Genomic DNA, 19,469 nt, shown 5'->3' on the forward strand with positions numbered 1-19,469 from the left:
ACAGCAACTCCACCAACCTTCTCTAAAGCATGAGCAGCATCAGCCTTATGCAGCTGGTCACCAGTCCCACACACAGCGCGGGACAAGCACTGGACCCCATCTTCACAGCCAGCGATATAATCAAGTTCAGTCATGTCACCGAGCTAACCTGGACTGACCACAGCATCGTCTACTTCACTGTCGCAGGCTCAGTGGAACCCACCACCAAGCCCCCCAGCTTCTCGCAGTGCAAATTGAACAAACTCACAGAGATCCAATGGGCAAATGCCCTCAACACCTCCAGGCTCAATACCTCCAGCAACCTTGAACTGGCCGTCCAGAATTTCTCAGACTGGATCTTCTTCTGCACAGACACAGTTGCCCCAACTAAAGGAGCCAGCACCAGCAGATCCAGCAATCACGTCAGTTGGGTCACCCCTGACCTCCAGCCCATTTATCGAAAATGCAAGTGACTGGCATGACGATGGTGCTCCAGCAGGAACCCCACAGACCTCCCCACCTTCAAATCAGCCCTCAGCAAATACCACCACGTCTCACAGAAGCCAAGAAGGACGCCCTAACGAACCGCATCGAGGTAAGCACCAATCACACAAAGGAACTCTGCCTCAACATCAGAGTTCTCATCCCCTCTCTCATGGAAGACCCCGCCACCACTAGGTCCAACTTCCGAATGCCATGTCCAACGTTGTGGACTGGATGAGGTCCAACTGCCTGAAGCTGAATACGGACAAGATGGAAGGAACACCTCAATGTGGGATGACACATGGTGGCCCACCAAACTCGGACACTCTCCAACCCCCACTGACCACACCTGCGACCTCGGCATCATCCTGGATAGCAAACTCACCATGGAGCGCCAGGTCAACGCAGTATCCTCCTCCTGCTTCCACACCCTCTCAATGCTTCAGAAAACGTTCAGATGGATCCCTTTCAACACCAGGAAAACAGTCATCCAAGTGGTCATCACCAGCCGACTTGACTAGGGAAATGCACTCTATGCCAGAACCAACACCTACTCCTCTAGCGACTCCAGACCATAGAGCATACCGCAGCTAGACTCAACCTCAAACTCATCAACAGACCATCATCACCCCCACCTCAGAAGCCCCCACTGGCTCTCCACCCACAAGAAATGGCAGTTCAAGCTGATAACCCGCACCTACAAAGCCAACATCGGACCAACCTACATTAACCACCTCCTGGCTTTCCACCAACCAGACAGACAACTCTGCTCCACATCCTTCACCCTCGCACATGTCCCCCACATCTGCTGAAGCTCCAGTGGAGGTCATTCCTTCTCATACATTGCCGCCATGTCCTGGAACGACCTCCCACTCCACCTTTGAATCTCACCATCACTCGCCGATTTCAGGCAGGGACTCAAGACCGAACTCTTCTAATAAAAGACCTACGGGACCGCAGCACCTGGATACCCCCGGGTGATAAGCTGCGCCAATAAATACTGCTTGATTGATTATGAGCTGGTTCACCAGCCTGAAACATTTTCTACTTAAAACTGGACAAGAACATTTGCCATGGATCAAATCAGGAACTCAGTCCTTACTCTGCGCTTACATCAAATGCATGTGACACTTATTATTTCCAAAGATATATTCTACAAGAGTCTCCCATGTAGCAGTGAGAGTGGGGTGTTCTGAAGTTGTGTACTCCTAGTTAACTTCAGGCATCAATGGAAACATGAAGTCTATGACCAGCTGCTGATTTTGAAGATATGGGCAACTAAAGAGCAGGAATGTGCCTCCACCTCTTTGTAAACTAGAAATCCATGGACAATGGGAGAGCCAGGGTATAAATGACCCCACATGTAGCATAGAAAATGTATTTCATTTGCATGTAATAGGCATTTAATTTATTTGGATTTAAGTACGCTGAGTATTTCAGACACTATGGCCCTCATTAGGAGTGGCCAGGGAAATGGGACGGATCAATACAGGGATCCCGGCAACTCAGGGTGTGGGCAAAATCTGGCCTGTTACATGTAGGTCTCTGAGGATGCACCAAGAAATGAGGAATTACTGTGGGAATAGGTAATTCCTGTTCCAATTCCCCAGTCAACTTCTCATGTTTTACCTGGACATTTACACAGACATTTGGGCATTTTTAGCAGCCAAACTCTCTGTGTGAAAGTAAAAAAACGAACATTTTTGAACGGGGACAATAAATGTTGGTACTGGCCCTATCAGAAATAAGAGTGAACTCACAGAGAGGGTCTATGTAATTTTGCAAATGCTATCTGGGAAACCAGACCGAATGCAAAGAAGCCAGGATAAGATAACAAATATTACAGGCACCCAAGATCTAGCAACCCAACACTTGTCTTTATCTTTCAGAGAGGATACAATTTACACAAAGGAATGAGGCTTGGTAAGAGGGTTCTTCCAATGCTAAGGGTAGCAGCCAATCATAAACTTTATGCACCGACTCGGGGTCCTAGATCAGAGAAGATAGTTTCCACCGTAGTACAACAATCCAATACTATGGTTGTGGCTTCCAGAAGCCTATGGAAATGTTTTGTTGCGGGAATAGCCAGGCAAGAAGCGGCTCAGCCACAAGTACACTATTAGATTATGCAGACTGTTGTTCAATGCGGGGGGGGGACAAGTAGCGCACATCAAATTGTATTTCACTAAGAGCTCAGGTTACCTGTCCGTGCGGAGGGCTGTTTGGTATTGCAGCAGTTGTGAAGTCATTCCCAGTCACGTGGTACAGTCCTCGGGCAGCAGGATGAAGGATGGGTTGGCACCAGGCACACTTCCAAAAACAAGTCATTTTCTTCTGGGTGTGCTACACACCAGGAACATGGCTGGGATTCTCCTTCTGGACAGCCTGTCTTCCTGCAGAGTCAGACATACTCCTTCCCTCTCTGAGCCTGCAGGCAGTCTTCTAGGCAGACCCTACCTTCTTCAGCAATCTGTGCAGGCTTCAGCTGACATCCTCTCAGCTCTAGGAGAAGGACTGTGCTACTGACACCAGCCCTGGTCTCACAACAGCACATCCTTCCTTGGTCAAGAACTTTGGAAATGAAAAGAATGTGGTGTTTGGTACTACTTATATACTCATTTTTTAGACAGAGATGTGAACCCACTGTCAGGTCTTGTAACCAGTCTGAGGTGATTCCTTTTCAAATGTCTATAGTGTGAACATAGCCTTTGAGTTACATGGCAAGGTGGGGAGATAATTTGCTAAGATGGAGACATCAACACGATTTAGATATCACTTTGAACTCAAACTCTCCTCAGCATGTGAAGGTAATGAATATAGAAAGAGATGACTTAATTAAAGATTGCCATCATTTTCAAGAAAAGATCAAGCCTACTTGCTAATTTTGAACCTAAGAAGCATTCAAAACTGGTAGTTCAAGAAGAAAGAAACGTACCTAATAAATGATGGGCCATTAAGAGTTGAACTGGAATGGTTGAACAATTTGAGGGTCATTGAAGAGATCAAGACATTTGAATGCTTAGTTTCAGAAGCTTTGGCACCAAAAGACAGAGAAAAAAGCATCAGAATGTGTGTAGACCTCTGAGACCTTAATAGGAACATCTAAGTTGGTTGCCAAACTCTGTATAAGCTCTGACCATTTTAGGTGAGGCACAAGTATTCCATGTAATTGATTTGTCTTCGACTTATCACCGGTTAATGCTATATGAAAAATCTAGACCCTTGATATCTTTTGCTACTCCTATAGGTGGATTTCATTTCATTCCAATACCATTTGAATGGGCTTCTAATTGTCCGCTGAGGCTCTGGAAAGTTTTAGAAGGAGTTGAGAGCATTATGTTTTCACAAGATAACATCTTAGTTAATGACAGGAGCAAAGAAATCATGATGCAAGTTCTATAGAGAAAAGTGTCGGTTCAGAGTGAGTACTGTAGCCTACCTGGGCAATACAATCTCAGGTGAGGGGATTGCTAGATTCCATGGAATCGATTATGAAATCACCTACTCTCATTTTAGGACTAACTGCTTATTAGTTAGATTCTTATGAATTTTACTATATTGGTTCAGTTCCTTATGACTTTATTAAAGAAAGGTATTAAGGTTAAGTGGACTCTAGACTGCCAACAAGCTTTGGATTTGATTAAGTGACGTATGGCAAAACTTACCACATTTGATCATTTCATGTCAATAAGAAAAACATATTGACAGTGGATAGTAGTTTACTAGGCTTAGGAGTGTTGCAAGGTTTCTGCACATCCGCAGAACTATGCACAGGATTATAGGACCTTGGTGCATAGGGGCTGTGCCTTCCTACCACCTTAGTACCCACAAGCCCCAGACCGACTAGCTAGTGTCTCACTCGCTCCCCTACACAAAACAGGAGTAGCAAATGATTGGACACCCCAGAACACAACACTCCCTGATCTCTCAGGAATCGTGGAAACAAGATACACATTGTGGCTCACTTACTCATACTCATCCACAATAAGATCAAAACAGAAACACGAAGATAGTTTAAAATATTTACTTTAATTAACGTGCTCTTAAATGCAGCATATGTGCCACAACAAGCAGTAAGATACATATTACCAATATGGTTAGCATTGCAGTAAGGCCATAGATCATGACGGGAGACGTCATTTTATAAAGACGTTAGAGAAAGAACTACCGTACCTAAACTCCCTCCCTCCCCTTGGTAAGTAGAATTATTATTATATAATAGAAGATCTCTGGGCTTTGTCAGCAGACCCCATATCTCAGAACATAGATCTTATTTCTACATCACAAGTGCGTGTTGCTTTTCTCCATGGAAAGGTCCCTCTCCAAGTGTGTCTCACCTAAGCGTGCATTCCCATAATATCAAAGTATGACTTCCCGCTTATAACAGCTGCACCGGTATGTTATGTCTAGGCGCTAGGGCCTGACCAGAACAGAATAACAAGTGGCATTGTTTATTGACCTTGCTCACAGGGTTCAGACTAAACTCCAGGAAGAGACAGAGAACACGCACAGCAAAGTGTTCTGATGTGAAAGGCAGAAACGGAGTCGTGAAAAATAGAAGCATGTAGTGTTGTGTGCAAAAGCAGCATCATGGCGTCCAGGCTCATGCTAAGTTAACAATGTCGCTTATGCCCCTATCATCCACGTGACAGGAGCTGTACTCACACAAGTTGATCAATGTGGAGAGTGTGCTGCTTTTGTGTCACATACTGTGAGAGGAGTAGAGAACAATTACTCTGTAAATTGAAAAGGAGGCCTTGACATACACTTGGGCAATTTCACATTTCAGTATCTTCTTATGGAGTATACCTTGTGTTGTCAGGTGTGACCATAGACTACTGGTCAACATTGTATGACTAACATTAACTTTGATTATGGATTCAGGTTGACTAAATAGGTTTGGAGTAAGATGTAGAGGGAATAAAGTCAGTCACCGAGCTATCTGTGTTTAACATGTCACCAGACAAATCACAAGTCTACTCAGCCTCTTTTACTTATGGTGTTTGTTGGATCTGTCCCTTTTTGCAGGGTCACCCTCAAATCTTTTCCCTTTACCCTCCACTCTTTGCTGGCCTTAGGACGCTGTGTATTTTAGTTCTGGTTAGCAGTGGTAAAGTGCAAAAAGTTGGACATGTAGTTTTAAGTTTTACATGTCCTGGTACTGAAACTCTTAAATTCGTTTTTCACTACAGCAAGGCCTTCCTCTCCCATAGGATAACATTGTTGTCTCCTTATCACATTTAATAAGCTGTAATTTCCAAAGGTGGTAACCAGTTCTTGGTTGGTATCTTTGGAATTGTAATGAAAAAACCTCTCTCAAGGTGAAGTCATATTTTAAATTACAATTTGGGAAATGCCACTTTTAGAAAGTTGACATTTTCCTGCCTTTAGCCATTTAGTGCCTGTAGCATGTTTCTGTGTCACATGACTGGGTGAAGCTGGCAGTTGGGCTCTGTGTACCTCCAGGACAGCCGTACACAATAGAGAGCTAAGGAGTGCATGGATGGGCTATCACTGGCTAGATTGGAGGGGGTAACTGGGCACAGCCCTACTTACATTTGACAAGGCTTGCTGTCACAAAAAGGGATGCATACCTCCTGTAGTCTGTAGCCAGGGCAGGGAGGGCAAGATGCCTGTGAACCTCAAAGGGAAACGTCTAGAAGCTTTGCCCATTTCAAAGTCAGAATATTGGACCTCGGACACCAACTCTTCAGTACACTTCTTCACCTGTGGATACTCTGCCAGGAATAAGAACTGCTGTGCTGCTGCTGAAAGGTCTGCCACTCTGCTTGACTGCGGTCCTGCTACCTTGCTGGGCTGACCTGATGCCCTCTTGCCTGAGTGAGAAGGACTGGACCAGCATTTGTTGAACTCAGGACCCCTAAGTGACTCCAAGGGCTAGTCGGCTGGCCTGAAAATAGCCTCAGGTACAGAAGGCTCCAACAACCTTGAATCCACCACCTGAACTCTGCCATCTGTGAGTCCTACCATGCCAAAAGGTTCCACCTCAGTCCTGGGCCCTTGGAAGTGGGCATGAAGGTGCTCTGCCAGCCCATCTGTGGAACCAGCAGAACCAACACATCTCCTCTGCTCCGCAGCCTGAGTAGAACCCAAGCATTGCCTCTGCTGCGAGGATTGTCCCAATGCAAGGAGACCACATTGACCCCGCAGCCACATCGGAACCGCTGATGTACAAAGCTTCACTGATGCAGACCCTTGCATTGCAAATCTCTCACTGACAGCAGCCTTAACGACGATGCACGTTCTCGTATCGCAGCCTCGCAGGTCTTCAGGACCGAAGCATCACCTCGACTGCTCAACTCATTCTCAACGCCAGACTTCGCATCACAAGATTCTTGACGACTATGCAGGAACTCACAGTTTGGTGCGACCAGATATCCACAGTTGAAGCAAACTGCTTTTTGGCACTGTTTTCACTGAAATCTTAAAACTTGCACATCTCCAATTCTACTGATTGTTTTTTGTTGTTTTGGGCTTGTTTTATTTTTTTGTCTTCTAAACATGTGTGGGATCTTTTTGTGGTGTCTTTTCACTGTGTTATGGTTTGAGGTGTTGCATAAATTTCCTACATATTGCCTCTGAGTTAAGCCTGACTGCTCCGTGCCAAGCTACCGGAGGGGCAAGCACAGGTTAGTTTAGGGTTTGCTTGTGACTTCACCCCGACAAGGATTGTGGTTTCTTCATGAGTAGGGTTCACCCCCCTTAACCAGTAACCCAGTTTCTTACAGTGCTGATAATGCAAAGACCACAGCGTTAGTTACATAAACATATAGATAAGTTAGAGAACTTACAAGTTGCAAGACTGTTGTACAAAGAGGACTTTGATTAATAGTTAATTCTATCATCGACTTTGATCCACTGAAACTCTTTTATAACTTGGGATGTAAGCATCTTAGAAACAACACTCATACATACAAACATGTAAACTCAATACTTTGCTGGTCTGATCAATATAGGAATATATAGTTTACTGGACATTTTTTATGACTAATGACAAGTGTAGTTTCTCACCCAATGATTCGATTATCTTTATTGGCAGGTCCACTTCCTCCTTCTCGTCTGTCTTCTCTTCTTTCTCTTTAAAGATATCATAAGCCATATGCTGTCTCATAATATTTTCATACCTAGAAAAGTGACAAGAGGGGATGTTATCAAATTTTCTGTAAGTTAGCCGAAAGACTCTGGCGGAAACAGTACGATCAGGAAGCTAAGTCCGCTTACAAAGCATCTATCAAATCTTATCATGCGGCTATCCTAGAGGCCAAAAAGAATTATTTCGCCAACAGAATTGAAGCTGCGTCAAACTCGTGTAAAGACATTTTTTCCATTGTCAAAGAGTTTGTTTCTCCTAAATCGAGTTCAGTCCAGCATAAGTTCTCTGAACCTTGGGTAAAGGAGCTGGCCATCTTTTTTAATATGAAAATCAAACTCATCCAAGAATCCTTTCCTCCAGCTGTCCCCAATGTACCTATGATTGATTCAAATCTGTTGTCTTTTCCATCTGATACGTGCCCCACTCTATCGGAGTTCCCACCTTTATCGGAATCTACTTCTTTGGATCTCCTACTCAGAATTAAATCAGGCTCTCCGCTTGACCCCTGTCCGGCGAGTTTTCTAGCTAGGAATGCCAAAATTCTTAATTCCCTGATCTACCCTGTCTTGAATTCATCCCTGTCCAGTGGCATGGTTCCGCCAGCATGGAAGAAGGCAATGGTTGTTCCCCTTCTAAAAAAACCAGGCCTTGATCCAGAGATACACGCGAACTATAGGCCCATATCTCTCCTGCCCAGTCTGGCTAAGATCGTCGAGAAGCACGTCCACTCTGTGCTTTCTTCCTTCTTGGAAGATCAGGGGTTACTCCACTCTACCCAATCTGGCTTCCGCTCCAATTTGAGCACCGAGCCCGCTCTTTTGGAAGTAAACGAAGCCATTAAGGAAGTTCTCGACGCAGGGGGAAGAGCTATGCTGGTGATGTTGGATCTGTCGGCGGCCTTCGACACCGTCCCGCATGAGGCCCTCTTGAGAAGACTTCACGAGATTGGTCTCCGTGGAACGGTGTTGAGCTGGTTGAGATCTTACCTAGCGGGTCGTCGACAAGTGGTCTGGGCCCCGCTTACTCCGCAGAGGTGCCGCCTATGGATGTTGGAGTCCCACAAGGGTCGGTGCTTAGCCCGACCCTTTTTAACATCTTCATGACTCCACTGGCGGTACTTGCGGAGTCCATGGGTGCCCAGATCATATCATACGCTGACGACACCCAGCTTCTCTTCACCTGCAAGAAGGGCATGGAGTTTGACGGGGAGAGCATCCGTGGTTGCCTGGGGGCTGTTTTCGACTGGTTTCAGCGAAGCAGCCACAAATGCAACCCTGATAAATCTGAGGTGCTTTTCTTCGGCTGTCAAGCAGATCCACCGTGGCAGGAATGGTGGCCGGTGTGTATGTCACCCCCTTCCTCTTCCTCTGTGGTTGCAAAAAACTTGGGGATCAAAATCGACAACACCCTTTCGCTGAAAACACAGATCACAGGTCTCTCCAGCACCTGTTTTGGTCTGTTAAAAATGCTGCGAAAATTTCTTCCTCTGCTCCCTTTAGTCCACAGGAAGCTGACGGTACAGGCTTTGATTTGCTCCAGGATTGATTACTCAAATGTCCTCTACCTGGGTTTACCGGACTACCTCCTGCACCAACTTCAGGTAGTTCAAAACTCCGCAGCAAGGGCGATCTTTGGCCTACCTCGACAAGCTCGGGCTTCAGAGCTGCTTTCTTCCCTTCATTGGCTCCCAGCTAAGAAGCGGATTACTTTCAAGGCTCTCACTTTAGCCCACAAGGCACTCCATTTGGTTGGGGCCTCGTACATTCAGAAACGGCTTCTTTTCTATAAACCCACCAGATCTCTCCGATCTGAATGTCTTGGCCTGGCAACGGTTCCTCCCATTAGAAGGGTCAGGATAGGTGGTCGTTCCTTTACACATCTTGCCCCAAAACTATGGAACTCCTTGCCTGTGGATCTGCGCCGTACTTCTAATCTGCTTGCCTTTAGAAAGGCCCTGAAAACTTGGCTTTACAAGCAGTAACTTGTTATGTTTGTGTTTTCTTCCATCTTCTCTCTCAGTTTGGGGTCAGAAAGCGCCGGGACACTCCCTGGAGTAGCCGTGCGCTATATAAGCAACCCCAATAACATAACATAGCATACTCAGAAGGTACAGGTAGTTGTGGAGTCCTGGACTTTATCACATAAATGAGAGGAAGTAAAATACTGGTGCAGGGAACATCCACTCTGAAGCAATGAGGAATGGAATACCAAGGTAAAAACAAATAAATAAGCCTACACACTGAGATACCTGGTGAATAAGAGACTTCCTAAAGTAAAGGATCAGAACAGAACTGCTCTTATGAGATAAGGACTATAAGACCTCTGAGTGTAAGGGATCAGACAAGGGGAGCACCTTTATTTAGGGAAATAAACAGAGGAATTTCCTAAAGGAACTATTTGACTGCAAATCTATGCAATTAAATAGATAAAGGATGTGCACCTCAACAATAAGAATGGGAAAAAGAACATAAACATTGAGGAACATCAAACACTCAATTCAAGTTTGCAACTCAAAATACATGAATGGTTTAAATAGTGGTCGGGTACTAAGTAGCGACATTGAGAAAAGTCTGCAGACAATGCACTCAGACCTGAGAAATAAATTTCAGAGAATTAATGCAGGATGAGTATGCGGTGGGGGCTGGAATTGGATGCGGAATCGAAAATTGAAGCAGTTAAAATAACCCACCACAGCAAGGAAGAGGTACTTCAACAGATAGAGGTTGAGCTTGAGCTTGAGCTGGCACTGATGACGGCTGAGAAATTGGTGAACCGCACAAAAAAGGAAAACCTACAAGAGTGCAATGGGTGGGCAATGCCGATTGCAACATGACCAAAGGCCAAGTGATATAGTTGTGAAGTTCCATTATTTACAGTGAAAGAAGAGGTCTTCTTGGATTCTAAGAAAAGAAAAGAAATTGCAGTCCAGTGGAGTCATGTCTGATTTTTCAAGATATGTATCAGGTCACATTGTAGTAGCAGCAAGATCTTTGCCCATCACTGATAAATTGATACATCTCAGGTAGAGATGGACATATCAATTTGTTTTGGCTTTTGAATTCAATTGCTAAGTGCTGCAGGTTTCGGACAGAACAGAAGCGGCAAACATCTTGGGGTTGAAAATGGAAGTAAGTGAAGATGCCCCCTCAATTCAGTGCAGACTATCAGCGCTTGGGAAAAACGAAAAGAAGTCAAGCGAATATCGCTCGCTGAAGCCACAGAGTGGAACAGATCATGGTGAGAAGACACAGAAGAAAAACAGTTAAGAGTTCTGTGAGACTTGTTGAAGATGATGAGGCACAATGAACAGAGGGTAACAGGTTAGGAGAGGGAAATCTAAGACTGATATATAATACCAGAGTGGAGAAGATATAGGTACTCTGACAACAAAGAAATGACCAAATAGGTGGGCAAGGGGAGAAGACAATGGGAGAAATTTGAAGAATACAGGGAGATTTAGATAAAAGCAGATTTGGCTAAATTAAATGACAGAAAAGAGAGCAAAGGTAGGTGAGGTGCGAAGGGGGGGGGTGGAAGTGTGGTTGCGAGTCACCCCAGGAATCAACATCAGGACCTGAGGTTTGATACACCCCGTGCTATACTGAAAGGCGGTAGGGATACATGCAAAAGGGACAAAGAGAAGCACTGTGAGAACTAGAATTGTGTGTGGGTAGGCAGTCAATTGTCATAGTAAAGATAGGTTAAGAGGAGACACAGTTAAGGGCACAAACAACACAGACTAGATACAAGTGAGGATAGTATCGCCTAATGTCAATGACCTAGTGAAAAGAACAGTATGGTTTGGAATTATGTATAAAAGTCCCTCAGCTAAACACTAGATGTCAAAACACACTTAAGGAAAAAAAGGATCAACACGGGATAAAACACAGCACGCACCCTAATACAAACTATTCCGGAGTGAGGTCCCCACACAATAGTGTAAGCTATATTCACAGAACAAGACATCCAAATAATATAAGATGGACAAAGAGGACAAAATACCTAATCCTGAAGAGTACGCTAAATGGCAGGACCTATACAGTTGCTACAATTCACACTTGATGCAGGACATATTTTCGAGAGAATTTGTAGACATATCCAAATTTGCAGAAGCAGACATTATTGTTGCTGGGGATTTGAATGAAGTCTGGGTCCCCCAGAGAGACAGCTGCATGTGTGTGCTTTCTCTAAAACATGTAAAAGGGAGCTAAGGGAACTATGGATGAGGGGCATTTGGATTAAATGTGGATGAAGAGGACTATACATAGTACTCACATGTGCACTACACATATGTACACTGATTAAGTACTAATTATCCCCGGTAACCACTGCGGCTGATATAGGGACGATATCAGTTTCAGATCATGCTCCTAATTCACATAGGTATACATGTGGACATACAAATCAAATACAAGAGATCCACTTTTAAGGCACGACTGGGGCAACAGGAGGAAGGATGAATGGGACTTGTTTAAAGCTGTTATATAGCATAAATGCATTGCCTTTTCATCTCATACGAAAACTTCACACTAGAAGCCCAAAAACTAGAGTAAGAACAGCAGGGGGCAGAAACTCAATATAGGGCACACCCGTCAATACATTTATGCCAGAAAGCTTTGGAATTTCTAGGTCAATTAAGGGTTGCATACACTAAGAAGGAGGAGAAGTCTATGTCACGAGAGTTAAGACAGAGATTTCACTGGAGATTTCAATAGAAAGGAAAAAAAGAGACAGATTATATTAGAGAAATTAGAGAGTCAGCCAAGTTGCCAGTTCTGAATAATAAATTGAAAAAATTATGAAGAGATCTGGGTATATTATGATGAAAGACTAATATTTCCAAAAAATGAACAGGGGGGGCGTAAAGGCGCTTAAAGAAAAGGTCCAGCTATGTGTGCCCTCCGAAAGTACAACAAAAATGACAGAGCTGTTCCTGTAGGTGGAAGGGAAAGGAAGAGGGAAGGAATTGTGTTCACGGACAATTGAAATATTGGATATTGAGGCCCTCACACAAACTAAAGGGTATCGTGAAGTGCTTACTCAACCAATTTATTAGGAAGCCTTCTCCCCTAATTAAAAAAAAAAAAAAAAAAAAAAACTCTGAGGTTGAGTGTTGCTAACTTAGGGTTATAGACTAGGTTATATACACTGCCTCAGTCAGGTCGACATGTTTCTCGCTCCATTAGAGAAATACTCTGGCGATTCCTCAGGACCAAAAGATGTTCTCTATCTACATCTGAAATTCAACATAAAATCTTAATAAACAGTGAGCATTCTAAGTCACAGTTGTAGTGTTACCTGCAGCTCGGTCTACCTGTAAGGGGATAAAGGCCAAGGAGGTTAAAGAATGCATGGTACAGTCACTGTGTATTGACATTGAATATCACGTGAACAATTGAGTGCAAATGTGGTGAAAGTGCACTCTAGACGTGAAGGGTGGTGAAAAACTAGGTGAATCTGAACCCTGTGAAGTGACTTCTACTATAAGTGATGTAGGTGAGATTTAAATTAATTAAGGGACTTACCCTAAGAATTCCTAAGGATAGTCCACTGCAGTTCCTGGTAGATAAACGCAAGGAGTTCCTCGCGTTCTGTAATTATAGAGGGAGAAAGCTAGAGGAACGGGGGTGGTTAAAAATAATAACATACTCCAGGGTTGTAATAACCCCTTCTCTTACTGCCGAAGTTACAACATAAAACAGGCAAGTGTGGTTAGAAACAGGTTGTTCCTGGGTTAAAACAATCCCTTCTCTGGTTTTGTTAAGGCATTAATGGGTCATGATCTGAAGAGAGCTACAGTCGGTGAGGGCTATAACCAGTACCCCTATATCTGGAGATGGTGCTGTCCCTAGTCTCTTACTAAATAAACACGTTCAATAGATGTAGGAGTGGCCATCTCAAGTGCTCTTGTCAGAGTAGTTGTGTGCTGTGATTACGTTTGTCAAATATATAACAAGACACAACATTGAATAGGTTAGCGTTAAATGGTATCACATTGCAGACTGGCTCTGACAGTCAAAACTATACTCATTTCATGTTAAAACTAGAAGTGAAGATCACCCATATAGTAAATATATGAACTTTGAAGGGGCCGCGGTAAATCAGCGAGTATCGCCTCAGGTAACAACTGAACCATACCATGGGCTCAGCAATGTGAGGTTTCTATCTATTTACTGACACGCCGGATCCCAGTTTCAAAAATATATTCACCCAATGCACAACTTAATTTAGGAAAGTAAAGAGTCAACAAGTAAGATTTTGTCTACTTACTGACACGCTGAGTCCGTGTCTCGTATACACCTACCCCGTTCTACCAGGACTGGGTGGCGATATGCCGAGTCTCGTGTCGGTATTTGAAGGCAGCGTTTGTTAGATTCAGACCCGGAAGTGAAAGAGACACTAGAGATTGTATTGCTCCATTGCGACCGGTGGTAAATCCGGTCGCCATCTTGAGTGAGGGATCTAGTCCCTTAACAATGTGTGTCAGGAGTGTAGTTCATTATTCAGTTTACCGGTGTGGTCACAAGCATTACTGAGTCATCTTGGTAATTGAGCCGCTATCAGGGCATCCTACTTATTGGTACTTAATGTATGGTCGTTGTACTCGTCCTGAATCAAAGGTTGGCCCCAGGATACATGTATACAGACAACCACTCGATGTTATGTAAATCTAGGTATTTTATCTGAATAAAGGGGGGGGTTGTTCCCTGGCTCCGTGTTATCAGAAGGGGCTCGTTGTTGTATTCATGTATCTTAGTGGTAGGATCTTGAACCTCCGGGATGACGTGAGGTGTATACACCACCAGGAAGTAGCAGTGGTGGGGAGGGGGGGGGGGGAGGGGTGGTTTATTTTATTTGATGTCGTCTAGACACTCGTAAAATGCAACGATTCTTATTCTTAGTCGATTGTTGTTGCATGTACACATGGAGGCAGTCACCCTAGGGAACAGAGTGTATTCTGCGGGTCTGCGTGATTTTACTTGGTGTCGTCATGACGCTCGTGAAATGCAACGGTTCTTGTACTAAATCGATTGTGTTGCATGTACACATGGAGGCAGTCGCCCCAAGGAACAGAGTCTATTCTGCGGGTCTGTGTGATTCGCTCTATTTATTTCTTTCAGGGTCTCCAATTGAAAAACACTCTATTGTCCACTCAAACATATACGTCAGTATCGGAGAGTGCTGTTTGTCAAGAATTAGTGTTAGTACAAAGGTGGTGTTGTTCAAGGAGGTTTGATGGAGGCCCAAGGAATGGCGTCATTTAATCCTGTCACATGAGTGCCCAATCTAAACACCCACCTCTGTTCTTTAGCAAGCAAAGCTTCCTTGGTGATATTGGAAAATGATTCCAATATGAGCCAGGTGAATGACTCTGGTGGATGTCCCTTTTCTAGAAAGTGTGTACACATTCTAGTGTTGATTTTTTTGCAGCGAAAGTTGCTGCGATGTTCAGTCATGCGTATTTTGATTGGGCGGGTGGTCATGCCAACGTATTGTAATCTGCAGGGGCATGTAATCAGATATATGCAATTGACTGTGTTGCAATTAGTGTGGCGGCGTAGCTCCCATTTGAAATTATTGTCAAAGAGGACAGACTTGTGTGTTGTAGTCATGGGGCATACCGAACATGAGCCACAAGGGTAGTGTCCGGTTACAGGTGGCAAATCCCATAATTGACTTTGGATTGGTTGCCCCTGTGGGCGTGGACGAGTGTGAATCAAGGTGTCCTTCAAGTTTTTTGTGCGTTTAAATGAAAATCTAGGGGTTTCAAGTTACATAGTGCCTGTGTTTAAAATGTTCCAATGTTTTTTGATTGTCTTGGTGATCTGATTTGACAATGGGGTAAATGATGTGACACACGTCAGGATCTCAGTTGGAGCTTTGATTTTAGGTTCCAACAGGGCTTCTCGATGGTTATTTCGGGCTCTCTTGTTGGCTAGAGCTATCTGTTTGGCAGGATAGTTGCGTGCTCGTAGATTGTTAGCCAATTTCTTCGCTTCTACCCTGTAGTCTGACAAGTTACTACAATTTCGTCTTACCCTAATGAACTGTCCAATGGGTAAATTATCCCTCAGGCTTCGGGGATGATGACTTGTGTATAGTAACAGACTATTGCGGTCTGTTGGTTTTTTATACAAGGAGGTTGATAATGTGCCCCTGTGCAAATTGATGTTTAGATCTAGGAAAGGGATGGTATTGTCAGACATTGTCTGCGAAAACTTGAGGTGTGGGTCAAGGGTATTGATCCAGTCACAAAATTCAGTGCAGGTCGACATATCCCCCTTCCAAAGGATGAGTATATCGTCAATGAACCTCTTCCAAAGGTATATGTCCGTATTGAATGGGTTAGAGTTATGGTAAATGTACCGGGTCTCAAAATCAGACATGTACAGGCAAGCCAGACTGGGCGCAACTGTACTCCCCATGCAAGTTCCTTGTGTCTGTTTGTAAATCTGGCCTTTGAATTCAAAGAAATTCTCCGTCAATGTTAGAGTAGCACATTCCATGATGAAACTGATGGGGGTGTTATGCTCCCAAACTTCATGGTTCAGGACCTCTTCTACCACATTTAGAGTAGCCCTCTGTGGTATATTTGTGTACAATGCTTGTACATCTAGGGTCACCAATAGTGTGATCTCATCCGTGGGTGGTAGTTCATTCAAGATTCTTAGTAAATCTGAAGTGTCTTGTATATAAGACGCGGTCTTTTTAACAAGAGGTTGCAGAAAGTAGTCGCAGAATTGGGACAACGGTTCTAAGACTGAGTCTATACCTGATACGATGGGCCTACCAGGCACAGGTGAAATACCCTTGTGGATTTTCGGTAGGGTATAAAAATATGGGGTACGTGGATTCTTCTTGACCAAAAATAAGGCTTCTTTCTTGCTGATCCAGCCTTCACTCTCAGCCGAGAAAACTAAGGCTGTGATGGTAGTAAGTAAGCTTTGGGTGGGGTTGGTGGAGACCGGGGTGTAATAAGTTCTGTCACTCAGTTGTCGTCTGCATTCCAGTTCATAATCTGATGTGTCCATTATTACCGTAGCCCCACCTTTATCAGCTTGTTTTATGGTGATTGATGTGTCGTTAGACAAGTTTTTAATAGCCTCAATCTCAACTTTAGACATATTGTTGTATTGTTTAGGTTTGGTTATGTTGGCAAGGTCTTTTAATACAGCTTGTTCGAAAGTCAAGACTTCCGGTGGGATCATGGACATATTTGGAGTAAAACAAGACTTTATGTGTAAACCACTGTCTGTTCGTTCTGTGGTTTCAGTTCCATTGAAGAAGGATTTTAATCTGATTTTGCGAAAAAATTGTTGGATTTCGCATTGTTGTTTAAACTCATCAATCTGAGGTGTTGGTACAAAGCCCAACCCTTTCTGAAGTACTTTGTGTTCAACTTCAGTGAGATTTCTTTGAGAAAGATTGACTACTAAGTCTTCTTCCTGGTGTTGGTATGGCTCCGGGTTTCCATTGTTCTCGGAGTGTCTTCCCACTGGACTCTGGTTCCTTGTGGGGTTTGTTGATTGTTTCTTCTTCTTTGCCCGCGCCCTCTGCCCCAACCTCTGCCTAAAAAAGGCTGGTTGTATACCGGGGGGTAGAGTTGTGGCGGGCCCTGTGGTGGCATTGGATATTGTGGTTGGCCATGTAAATGCATAGGGTATTGCCAAAAGGCTGGAAATTGAAAGGCAGCCGGTTGGAAGGTAGGGTAAGGTTGACGATTCCCCTTACGTGAAGTGCCATGATTGGCTGAGTCGGAACTCGAGTTGCTGTTGCTCGAGGAGCCTCTTCTAGTAGAATTAGAATTTGAGTCAGAGTCTCCAGAGTTGTTGGAGCTTGGAGGTACAAAATCTTCTTTTAAATAAGGATACATTTTCTCTTTGTTGAAGTTGTTTACGTCTTTTTGTAATTTTTTAACCTTTTGTCTCATTAGATATTCGCGATGTTCCGCGATCTCGTTATTAATTTCCGACAACTTCGATTTAAAAAGAGTCGTGGATGTCGCACTTTTCAACGCGCTTTCTGCCAATTGGATCCTAGCCAAGAGAGTATCTGCTAGTCTCTTGGCTGTCTTGATGATCAATATGAGGAGATCTCTGGTACATTTCCATGATACCTGTGACCAATCGGTCTTGAATGTTCCGTCCTCTAGAAAAATACGTGGGAAGATTTTGACTATTAAACCATTAGGGGCGATGTTTGCCCTCAGGTATTCTGTCATCAGGGCGCCGTGGAGTGTAATCTTTACCCAATCTCTCTTTAATGAGGATAGGGACTGCCAGTCTTCCGACTGGCTCCCTGTGGCTGCCCCACCATCGGCTCCTAGGATTGAGGGGGCATTAAGTATCTCATCGACGAAATCGTCACCAAAACTTAACCCTTGGCCTTCCATTGTGGTGATGGTCTTAGTAATAGGCTTTGGTGATAGGATTCTCTCTCTATTGTCTTGATGTTATCAATTGTAGAGGTCAAGTCTAAGGGTTCAGGTGAGCTAACAAAAAGAAGTTCTTTTTGCGATGAAAGGGGAAGAAACATTAAAACATTAAAAATGGGGGATATGCACAGGTTAACCCACCGGGAGATGCCCCACGGATAGAAATCCGTGCAGAATATTTCCAAAAAATGAACAGGGGGGGCGTAAAGGCGCTTAAAGAAAAGGTCCAGCTATGTGTGCCCTCCGAAAGTACAACAAAAATGACAGAGCTGTTCCTGTAGGTGGAAGGGAAAGGAAGAGGGAAAGAATTGTGTTCACGGACAATTGAAATATTGGATATTGAGGCCCTCACACAAACTAAAGGGTATCGTGATTCACGTACCCCCTCGGATGTATCGCATCATCATCGGGCTGCTCCTGCGTCGAGTCGGCTGGTGCAATACCCGACGGGCTCTTTCTTAAGGAGCACTTTTATGGAGATCTTTTTTATCCAATGAAGCCGGTAGTTGCATGGGTGTGTGGGGCTCTAGGGTGATGTAGATGAAGTGTATTGATTATTAAAAATAGGGGTCGAAGTGCTTACTCAACCAATTTATTAGGAAGCCTTCTCCCCTAATTAAAAAACTCTGAGGTTGAGTGTTGCTAACTTAGGGTTATAGACTAGGTTATATACACTGCCTCAGTCAGGTCGACATGTTCCTCGCTCCATTAGAGAAATACTCTGGCGATTCCTTAGGACCAAAAGATGTTCTCTATCTACATCTGAAATTCAACATAAAATCTTAATAAACAGTGAGCATTCTAAGTCACAGTTGTAGTGTTACCTGCAGCTCGGTCTACCTGTAAGGGGATAAAGGCCAAGGAGGTTAAAGAATGCATGGTACAGTCACTGTGTATTGACATTGAATATCACGTGAACAATTGAGTGCAAATGTGGTGAAAGTGCGCTCTAGACGTGAAGGGTGGTGAAAAACTAGGTGAATCTGAACCCTGTGAAGTGACTTCTACTATAAGTGATGTAGGTGAGATTTAAATTAATTAAGGGACTTACCCTAAGAATGCCTAAGGATAGTCCACTGCAGTTCCTGGTAGATAAACGCAAGGAGTTCCTCGCGTTCTGTAATTATAGAGGGAGAAAGCTAGAGGAACGGGGGTGGTTAAAAATAATAACATACTCCAGGGTTGTAATAACCCCTTCTCTTACTGCCGAAGTTACAACATAAAACAGGCAAGTGTGGTTAGAAACAGGTTGTTCCTGGGTTAAAACAATCCCTTCTCTGGTTTTGTTAAGGCATTAATGGGTCATGATCTGAAGAGAGCTACAGTCGGTGAGGGCTATAACCAGTACCCCTATATCTGGAGATGGTGCTGTCCCTAGTCTCTTACTAAATAAGCACGTTCAATAGATGTAGGAGTGGCCATCTCAAGTGCTCTTGTCAGAGTAGTTGTGTGCTGTGA

General features: G+C 44.0%; 1 pseudogene across 1 annotated transcript in view; it reads right to left on the bottom strand.

Moving 5' to 3' along the window:
* The window catches only part of LOC146869465 (E3 ubiquitin-protein ligase TRIM39-like), a 253,821-nt pseudogene that overhangs the window by 76,010 nt on the left and 158,342 nt on the right, over positions 1–19,469 (bottom strand). Inside the window, exon 5 of the transcript XR_014959819.1 lies at positions 7,495–7,607. The product of XR_014959819.1 is annotated as an E3 ubiquitin-protein ligase TRIM39-like (transcript). The remainder of the gene's footprint in view (positions 1–7,494; positions 7,608–19,469) is intronic.

Source organism: Triturus cristatus, chromosome 1_1 (assembly GCF_964204655.1).
Source record: "Triturus cristatus chromosome 1_1, aTriCri1.1, whole genome shotgun sequence".
NCBI classification, from domain to species: Eukaryota; Metazoa; Chordata; class Amphibia; order Caudata; family Salamandridae; genus Triturus; species Triturus cristatus.